The following is an 11124-nucleotide window of genomic DNA, read 5'->3' as shown; positions in this document are numbered from 1 at the left end:
ATATATATATATATATATATTTAATTTAATTAGAGGATATATTGACCTTGTGAAAGGATGGTTGCATCCAAGGAAATGTACAAATTTGTGATTAAATTATTGAGTATTAATTGAAACGACTGTAAGAAGTGAAGATGACCAATTTGTTAATAAACAATTATTAACTTTCTTATCTCCATTTTCATTTTTTCTTATATATATATATATATATATATATATATGCACACAAACACACATATACACTATATCATCATCATCATCATCATCGTTTAACGTCCGCTTTCCATGCTAGCATGGGTTGGACGATTTGACTGAGGACTGGTGAAACCGGATGGCAACACCATATATATATAATTAATAATATCAGGGTAATAAAAATTTTAGAAATTTTTTACTACCAGTGGCCTAGCATGTAGAAACATTAGTCAATAGACTATATACCATTCATATAAATACAGTGTACATTTAAACATATAAGAGGTATCCATCATAGGATTCTTGGTACATTAGAAGGAACAACCAAAATCCAAACCACTATTAGGGATAAACTTCGAAGGGAATGAAAAATAAAGACATTTACCATCTATCTCCTGGACCATGGTTTCTGACTTTTTTTTAGCAGATAAAATAATTTGCTAGATGAAGTCTTCATCAACAGGTACTCCTAGATTAAACATGTAAGTATGAGGCAATCCAGCATGCGCCCCATGCTTATACATTATAATTTTTCAAATCCACCGTGCAAGCGCAGTTTTTTGTCAGCAACAAATAAAATAATGCCAGTGTTACTTTGAAAATTTTCCAGAAAAAATTATCAATAATTAATAATATCAGGGTGATAAAATTTTTTTAAACTTCTACTACCAGTGGCCTAGCGTGCAGAATAATATATAGTCTATTGACTAATTTTTCTACACGCTAGGCCACTGGTAGTAGAAATTCAAAAAATTTTTATTACCCTGATATTATTATTTATTGATAATTTTTTCTGGAAAACTTTTGAAGTAATGCTGGCATTATTTTATTTGCTGCCGACAAAAAACTGCGCTTGCACGGTGGATTTGAAAAATTATAATGTATAAGCATGGGGCACATGCTGGATTGCTCATACTTATATGTTTAATCTAGGAGTACCTGTTGATGAAGACTTCATCTAGCAAATTATTTTATTTGCTAAAAAAAAGTCAGAAACCATGGTCCAGGAGATAGATAGTATATGTTTTTATTTTTCATTCCCTTTGAAGTTTATCCCTAACAATGGTTTGGATTTTGACTGTTCCTTCTAGCGTGCCAGGAATCCTATGACCGGATATCTCTTATGTGTTTAAATGTACACTGTATATATATATATATATATACATACATACATACATACAAAAATTCATACAAAGCAATGTAACTACACATGTGCTGTTGGTAATCTTTTCCTTCTTTGGACTTTTCCCTTTCCGATGACGAGCTATGCTTGAAACATCAAACTCTCTCTTTTCACTGAGCGTCAAGCTAATACATTCCTTGTGCACGTCCTCTTGTTGTCCATCAATTTTACTAATTTATTTGAATTGATTGTTTATTTCAAAGGTTCACAACCCATTTTGGCCAAAGGCTCCTTTTGACCCTTGGAGTCACAAATGCACCTCCACCGAAAATATTTTTATTTTTCAATATACTACTTATTTTGATATCAGCAGATAATGGTTAAAAAATAAAGGACGTTGTTTTACATATGCTCTTGTATGCAGTTGGGAGTACAGATGTACAAATTGAAATAATGAATTACAAGTTTGGTAATTGCGTTTATTTCCACCACGTGATTCTTATGAGATCAGTGTGTTGTCTATCGAAAAGTGCTCTTTGGTACAAGTAAATGCCAGTGAAATCATTTCAAATCTTTCCAATTTCCCTTATTGAATCAGCTAGAACTTGTGCAACAATCTGACATATAAGTTATTGTCACCCAGGAAGAGGATTTTTTATGCTCAAGAGAGAGAGAGAGAGAGTGTATTTGATAGAAATTATTGAAATACATATGTACTTCATATGAGTAGCAAATTGTGGAGGATGGTATTCACTGTACTTGGATCTAATTAGTTTGAGTCACAAAATCAGCCCCCTTTTAAAATGAGGTAAAAAAATCTGAAAATTTGTCATATTAAACATTCATATCTTAGTCAGGATCTAGTTTGTGTCATTCATAAAAACTGCATTTTTTAAAAAGGAAGTAAAAAATCTGAAAATTGGTTATTTTGATGCAGTTTTCAAAGCCATGAACGTCTGGCAAAAAAATTTGACACACACAAAACTCTTTTTTTTTATCCATGGTTTTAAAATACGGACAGTCCAGATCTACCATTCATTTCTCTTTATGATTTCCAAATAATTTTTTGAATACTTCAAAATGAAAATTGTGTAAATATGTGTGCCAGAAACATCATCATCATCATCATCGTTTAACGTCCGCTTTCCATGCTAGCATGGGTTGGACGATTTGACTGAGGACTGGTGCAACCGGATGGCTACACCAGGCTCCAATCTAATTTGGCAGAGTTTCTACAGCTGGATGCCCTTCCTAATGCCAACCACTCAGAGAGTGTAGTAACAGTAGTTAAAAATTAAAGAAATAGATTTTTGGGAGATCTCTTATTATGACTGACTTTTATTCCATTATTCTAATATTTTCTGAAACTTATACATGTATAACTGCATACAGAAACATACAAATATATACACACACACATACATTTTTACAGAGTTAGTTTCATATACATCCTTGTATATATACATGGGTTGGACAAAATATTGGAAACACCTAGCATCATAATTTTGAAATATCTATAAAATGGTCAAGAGCTTGTTTATTTTTATGTTTTTTTATCTATTATTAGTGTTGCTTAATATGTTTTGCTAAAATTGCTATTTCTTTTCAGATATCATCAGTAAAAGGTAATTAAAATTCATTAAAATGACAGATCTATAAGACTTTCAAAGAGGCCAAATTGTTGGTGCTTGTATGACAGGAGCTAGTGTAATGTAAATAGCTGAAATGTTTGGTGTATCAAGAAGTACTGTCTCGAAAGTAATGACAGCCTTTGAGAAAGAAAGAAAAACCTCCTTGTTGAAACAAACCCCAGAAGAAAACCAAAACTTTCAGAGAGGGACCGTCGGACTCTTACGCAAATTTTTAGAAAGGATCACAAAAGTACAGCTCCCAAAATTACTGCAAAGCTTAATGACCATCGAGAGAACCCAGTTTTCACAAAAACTGTTATCCGGGAGCTTCACAAAGCCAGATTTCATGGGAGGGCTGCAATCAGAAAACCACTACTTTCAAAAACAAACATTGCAAAGCATTTAGAGTGGAGTAAAAACCTACAAAATTGGTCCCTAAAGCAGTGGAAGAATGTTATTTTCTTGGACGAGTCATCCTTTACCTCATATCTGACCACCGGCCAAGTATATGTGTGGAGACAGCCAAAAGAAGCATTTGACCCAAACTGCCTTCTTCCAAATGTTAAACATGGAGGAGAATCTGTGATGATGTAGGGGACTATGTCTTTATTGATCTTGTGATTTAAAACCTATAATGTACCTCTTAGTTTATAATCAGTGCATAGTTAGCATGTTCTACAGTATTAATATTCCTTTAGTTACTACAGGTTATCAGTCATTATAGATACAAGTTAAATAAGTAAATAAACAATTTTTAGTTTTAAATACCTGAACTATTATATATTTTCTATAAATCTTCTCTATTGATGTTACTAAATTGGTATATATACTTCATCATGATTTTTAGTGATTAAGCTATCTTATATCCTTTTCTGTGATTTTCTACCCTACCTGATCATTTTAATACTTTTTAATACTTTATTGTTGCCTTTAGATAAACCTAAATTTTTGTACCCCTATAAATTCATACTTAGCTTATATAAAACAATATGGGTATCTTCACAACTTAGAATTAAACTGCTTAGATTATAATTTAATTAATTTATAGTAAATTTGTTCTTTCACCTCAATGCTAAATCTTCTTGATAACCTAAATTTTAACTTTATACAATATGGATGTATTGTTTAAAATAGTTTTAGTAATTAAGTCTTTTATCCCTTTCTTAAAGTGTTCAGTCCTCCTGATCTTAGTATTTATAATTGGCTTTATAGAAGCAGCTCTTCTAATTAAGTACCCCTAAGAAACTGTAATATCATGTATGGATTAACACTAATAACTTTTAAAATTTATATTATACCTCTTAATTTAATTTGATATTAGTTTATAATCAGCATGTCCTTTTAACAACAATTATTCTTTTAACCAATACCAGGTTTCAGTCTTGATTTAAATAAGCTAAATAAGTTAATTAACGATTTTTAGCTCATAATACTTAAATTATTATATATTTTCTATAAATATTCTCTATTGAAGTTAATAAGGTAAAGATATTTTATTATGGTCTTAGTGATTAGGCTATCTTTATTCCTTTTCTTTGGTGCTCTACCCTAACTGATCATTTGTTTTTTTAATTATTATTTTATAGTAACCTTTAATAAATCTAATCTTTGTACTCCTATTAATTCATACTTAGCTTATATAAGACAATACTGGTATCTCCACAACTTAAAATAGTTCAATTTAATTAAATTAGTATATAGTTAACATGTTCTTTAACCTCAGTGCTCCCTTATTAAATACCAGTTAAATCCAATTGATCAATCTCCATAGATGTTAATATTTAGATAAATAATAAGTATAAATATTAAACAATTTCTTTGTAATTTTCTTTTCCTCCCTCTATTGTGGTGAAATTTGGTATATACTCAGAAATATTCAAAGAAGGTTTATCCTTCTTCATAATCTTCTTGATTACCCTTAATTTTAACTTTAAGCAATAAGGCAATATTGTTTGAAATGATCTTTAGAAATTACTTGATTTATCCCTTTCTTAAAGGGATAAATTTATAAGGGCCTTTATATAAATAACCCTTCTAATTAAGTACCCTTCTAATTAAGTACCCCTAAGAAACTATAAATGTCATGATTGGAGTAATAATAATAATTTCTTAAACCTATAATATAACCCTTAGTTTTGATTTTAAAAAATAAATTAAAAAAAAAAATAGTGTAAAATTAGAATGTCCTATAACTTAAATATTCCTTTAGATAATACCAGGTATCAGTCTTTTATTGATACTAGCTAAATAAATAAATATATAATTTTTAGTCTAATATATTTTGAATTATTATACATTTTCTACAAATCTTCTCTATCGTTGTTAATAAGCTACATATACTTTATCATGTTTTTAGTGATTAAGCTATTTTATTCCTTTTCTGTGGTGTTCTGCCCTACCTGATTATTTTATTTCTTTATGATTTTATAATTAGCCTTTATTTATTTATAAAATAAATCTAATTTTCATACATCTATAAATTCATATTTAGCTGATATAAAACAATGCTGGTATATTCACTACTTATAATAAACTGCTTAGTTTATAATTTAATTAATATATAGTTAGCATGTATTCCTTTATGAAATAGTACTCCTTAATTAAATACCAGTATATACCAATTAATAAATATTCACAGATACCATCTGAGTTAGTATTTAAGTATATATGTATAAATATTAAACTTTCCTCTATTGTGGTAAAAGTTTGGTATATACTCAAAAGTATTCAAAAATTTTTATCCTTTTGTTATGATATTCTTCTTAATAATCCTTTGAGTAACCCTAAATTTTAACTGTATACAATATAGCAACATTGTTTAAAATTTAACTATAGTACTAAATGATAAAATTTCCCCTGTTTCTTTATCAATGGTCTGCTAGTGTCTGCCCCCTTAATTGTCAGCTAATATCTTGATTTAAATTTTCCTTTACCAAACCTCATGATATTGCTTCCAATAAATCTTGATTTTTATGACTATACCAACTATGATTTCTGCCTGCTCCCTCAGCCTTACCCCTAACAGACACTGCCCCTTGTTCTCTCGGCCTTAGATATAAAAGGATTTGATAAAACTAGTCTATAAATTAAAACTGACCCCATAAAAAACAGTGACAAGCAAAAATCTGTAACAAGACTTTCTTCCTGATATCTTAGTAGCTTCTAAGCTGAAGGGAAGGCAGCATATTCTTTGTCTATCTCCTTAACTTCTTGGAGATTTTAGGTAAAATTATACTAATGTGTCCATCCGTTCTAATTTAATATTAAATTCTATGTCTTTGTGCAGCTGAAGATTGCTCCATATTTAAATTGATGTAATGATTGCATTGTTCAATTAAATGGAGTTGCGTGAAATGATCGTACTGCTTTACCTCTGGATCTCCTTGTTGCTTATTTTGATATATATATATATATATATATATATATAAACATAATATATATAATATATATGTATGTATGTATGTATGTATGTATGTATGTATGTGAGATAATAGTTTCAGTATTAATAGTGAAACTATTAAAGTGAAAGTATCTGACATTACAATAGAGAGATGTTCTTGTTTCACTTTTGACACGTAATACTGAAATAGTGGAAGAGATAAGAGATTGCTCTGGGCTCGCATTAGACAAGAAATTGCAGGGTTTTTTTTGTCTATGACACTACATGGACCCTAAGCAAGGTATGTGTAAAATTTGAATGAAATCGGTTGTGTAGTTCTCGAGTTTTAGGGATTCACACAACCAGACACACATTCTCATCTTTATATATATATATATATATATCATCATCATCGTTTAACGTCCGCTTTCCATGCTAGCATGGGTTGGACGATTTGACTGAGGACTGGTGAAACCGGATGGCAACACCAGGCTCCAGTCTGATTTGGCAGAGTTTCTACAGCTGGATGCCCTTCCTAACGCCAACCACTCATATATATATATCGTTTGTAGAAATACATAAATCCGGAGGAGAAACATATTCTAAGATATAGAGCAGTTAATATTATAGTGGGGTAGGCCGTAGGGCTAAACCCCTTATGAACGAGAACCATAGGGTAACCCCATAAACCGGCCTACCCCATTATAATATATATATATATATATATATATATATATATATATATACAAATAAAAGGGTAAAGGAATATTAATTTATTAATAAATTAATAATTAATAATTTTTACCAAGCATTTCGGTATGTAAGCACCATTATCGGTGAAGAACTTATTTAAAAGTTTTTATAAATTTATAAACATAATTAAGGGATCAGCAACAGTTGCTTCTCCACATACCGCTATCTGTTGGAGTTTTAGCACTTTAGCTGCTATTTCTGAACTTCGGTATGTGGTGAAGCAACTGTTGCTGACCCCTTAATTATGTTTATATATATATATATATATATACATAAATTCACAAAATTCTTCAGACCGGTGCTCCAGCGTGGCCGCAGTCTTATGACTGAAACAACTAAAAGAATATTTTCTATTTATAGTCTGCCAAATCAGATTGGAGCCTGGTGTAGCCATCTAGTTTCACCAGTCCTCAGTCAAATCGTCCAACCCATGCTAGCATGGTAAGCGGACGTTAAACGATGATGATGATGATGAGTCTATTTATAATGTTTTCTCCCTCTCTCTCTCTCTTTGATAAATATGTGGGCGTATACAAACAAAATCACACATACACACATTACAAATGACTTCATTTCATAGAAAGTGGAGCGTTTTCGAATTCGGGGAAAACGATGTGAAACTGAAACTGTTTTCATAAATAGAACTGACGAACAGGATTTTGTTCACTTAGTTCCTGAGCTTTCTTCGTTTAATAATAGGGCGTAATAATTCGCCGATTGTGATCAGTTTGAAGACACGTCAACAAAAAAATATTAGTAAAATTGCTTGTACGTAAGTGGACTTTTTTTCACCAATATAATTCTTGGTAAGAACATTTTATTAAATCGTAATTTTTAAAATTTTGTTGTCGTTTTAGTGTTAGTCAACCCTGATTAGGTAGGCTAATGGCACTTGTCTTATAGATTTATCCACCGTTAATTATCAAATGAGATCCTTGATAGTTAAAGAATTGAATGATTTATCCACGGTTAATTATCAAATGAGATCCTTGATAGTTAAAGAATTGAATGAAATTGGCTATTATTTCCAGCAGGTCGAGCAACCACGTAGAAGATCTCTGGCTAGCTGAGATTAAAAGGATTTCTTTTGATTTATGTAACATTAGCTCTAACTGAACATATGTAGGCTAGTGACGTGCAACAGCCAAATTTAGTAGGAATATGGATATAACTTTCCCCCCTTTTTAAATATAAGACAATCTATGATCTTCGATTATGGGAAGTATAAGTGTGAGAAATCCTACTAAACTACATAATGTAATTAAAAGTGAATTTTATTTGGTGTTCCATAAAGTTTTCCTAGTTAATTTTGTGGGCCATATTTTCCAAAAAAAGTTGGCATCATTGATCTTGGCGATCTTCTAGTATAATGTATCTATTTTACTTTCTCTTATTTTAGCTGACATCTGTTGATTTGTTATGCTGCTATGGATGATTTTTTTTTTCATGCGTTCAGCTTGTTAGTCAGGGAAATCTTAAGTTGTAGTTCATTGTTGTTGAATATAATTTAGACGATGTTACGACATAAAATACCGTTTCTACTTTATAAAAGTTATTTTTCACTTGACCAGTAGACTTTCGAGTTTAGTTTTTAATTTGCCTGACTTTTTAGCATTTAGTTTGATTTCTCTGATATTTTTGCGTCTGTTCATAGGTGGGTTTTCCCAGTTTCGACACATCTCCAATATAATAATTGGAATAAATTATTATTACAATTATTATGTTACTAATAATTACAGTAATTGGCCCGCCAGGATGGCATTTTTGTTCAAGTTGTGAACTTGATTATACTCCGCATAGCATACTGAATGGTCAAGCACACACCCACCGTATTGTTTGTGAAAAGACACCCGATTATTTCCTATACATTTGTGTAGTTTGTCAGAGGTTTATAAGAAACGAAAGAGTTTTTGAGCATTGCTAAACTAATCACAAATTGAAAATAAATATGCCCAAGGTGTGGATGAATAATTGCTTACAATGTTGTGAAACAGTTTCATTCAGTCGTTTTTGTCCCTCTCCACTCACTATCGGCTTCTTAAAGTAGGTTGATATGTTTTGGGTGGTGCCGCTTCGCCTCCAAACTCCATAGAAAGTTTTCACTTTGTCAAAAGTAGGTGTTTTCCGTGTCAAAAAGTGAAGCCATTAAAGTAGTTGACAATTGTAATTTAGCATTCAGTGTGATGTCATTGAAGTTGGATTCATAAATTATATTCTAATTAACTTGAGCAGAGTATGGCCCTAACTTATTCCAACCAACAATTTACAGCAAATACAAGCAACATAATTATTTTGCTGTCTTAATCATACGATATTTTCCTTCGAAGACGCTTTCACTTTTCACTCTGGAAAACACCTAAGCTTGGTAATTTCGCCTCACTTTCATGAGGATCTCGAAACGAAGAAATGCATCTACTCTCCTATTGCAGACAAACTGACTGCACGAGAAAAGAAAATACAGTTGGCATACATATAATTATTTCTCAGCCATGAAATTTGGCAAATTATGCAAGTTTCAAACCAGCTAAATGTCATTAAACATTGCAATTTTTGCGCCCCCTTTTCACTCTTAATCACCCACCATGAGTCAGCTATTATGTAGCGAGAATTGCATCATTCGACATAACTACACTTTAGAGATACGTACCCCGCGCTTATTTTTCATAACTTTCTTAATGTTGTATATTTTTTAAATGTAGAAATAAATTTTCGAATGTGTAGATTACAATTATGTTGATTGAATTTTTAAAAATTTTAATTTTAATTTTCTTTTTAATCGGAAAGAGAAAAAGTTCATAATTAAAAAAAAAACATTTTATGACTTGCTCAAAATTACTGCTAAGCAGTAACGGGGCACTTGCAGGATATTATCCTGAATGATTTCGATCTGTGTTGTAATGGACTAGATCTTTAATGTTTTCATTAATGAATGCTTTAATAAATGAGATGCCTTCAATTAGATAACGAATGTCATTAAAGTTTTTTTAAGTGCAATGAACATAAACAAGTTACTAAACTGTTAAGATTATATAGATATTCATTGTCTTCCTGAAAAAAAAAAAAAAAAAAAAAATCACTTTCAATTAATCGACATTTACACCTTCGAATATAAATAAGAAAATTACGAAGAAACAAATCAGGAGGTGTTGCCCATTGTTCTTCGTCCCTGTCTAAGAAGAAATTAACTGTGAAGAAATTAACTGTGATTTGAAGAAATTAACTGCAATTTCGGTTAATGCAGAAATTGAAAGAGAGAAAGTGAAAAGCCGACATTTGCTTTGAAGTGAGAGGAGAAAGATGGATGTGTGTGTGTGTCTGTTTGAGAGTGAGTGAGTGAAGTTGTGTTGTATTTTTTGCATGTATGTATAAGTGTCTCTCTCTCTTTCTCTCTCTCTCTCTCTCTCTCTCTCTCTCGCACGCATACAAACCAAAATATGTATACATATGTATTTAAGTATGTACGTGTATATGAAAGATAATGTGTACGTGAGAGAGAGAGAGAGAGAGTAAGTGCCACTTGCACATCCGTGCAAAAAATACCTACATGACATTTTAGGGAAATGGATATCTTTTAATGAAATTTTATATAAATAACTTTCAAACAGCATAGATTACGATTATTGCGGGGAAATTTTTTCCTTGGGGTGGGGAGAGGACTCTCGAAGAGAAAGAAATTCATAAATTATTTTTTTGCTTGAGTGTAATGGAAAAAAGGTTTGAAAAAATTTTTGATTCATTTATTTTTCGTTTGAGTAATAGAAAAAGTTTTTAAAAAGATTCCAACAGTGGAGATATGCTAAAAACAACAAATTAATCTCTATTTTATCTAATTATTTTAAAATCAAAACGCATTAATTTATATAAAACTTCTTTGTTCGCTCATAAGATCAATAACATAATTTAGACCACATTGTGAACCTTGTAAGACACACGGTACCACATAGTGGGACCGAATGCAGAGCCATGTGGTTAGGAAGCAAATTTACTACACACAGCCACGCCTGCACCTATATGTAATACTTATATATTGTAATATGTGTGTG

At 31.1% G+C, this 11124-nt stretch overlaps 1 protein-coding gene across 6 annotated transcripts in view; it reads left to right on the top strand.

The window, feature by feature from the left end:
• Positions 1-11124, top strand: part of LOC106881036 (interferon regulatory factor 1) — a 72055-nt gene that overhangs the window by 36124 nt on the left and 24807 nt on the right. Inside the window, exon 1 of one of the 6 annotated variants that reach the window (XM_014931236.2) lies at positions 7596-7887. The exons of 1 other annotated variant lie outside the window; for it this stretch is intronic. The gene's annotated coding sequence lies outside the window, so the exon portion shown is untranslated. Of the gene's footprint in view, positions 1-7595; positions 7888-11124 lie in introns of those variants that run through there. 4 more of the 6 variants (XM_052966853.1, XM_014931237.2, XM_052966845.1 and 1 more) reach the window with 4 other exon arrangements.

Source organism: Octopus bimaculoides, chromosome 1 (assembly GCF_001194135.2).
Source record: "Octopus bimaculoides isolate UCB-OBI-ISO-001 chromosome 1, ASM119413v2, whole genome shotgun sequence".
Classification (NCBI taxonomy): Eukaryota; Metazoa; Mollusca; class Cephalopoda; order Octopoda; family Octopodidae; genus Octopus; species Octopus bimaculoides.
The sequence above is the reverse complement of the archived record's forward strand: the minus strand, read 5'-3'. Positions and strand labels throughout refer to the sequence as shown.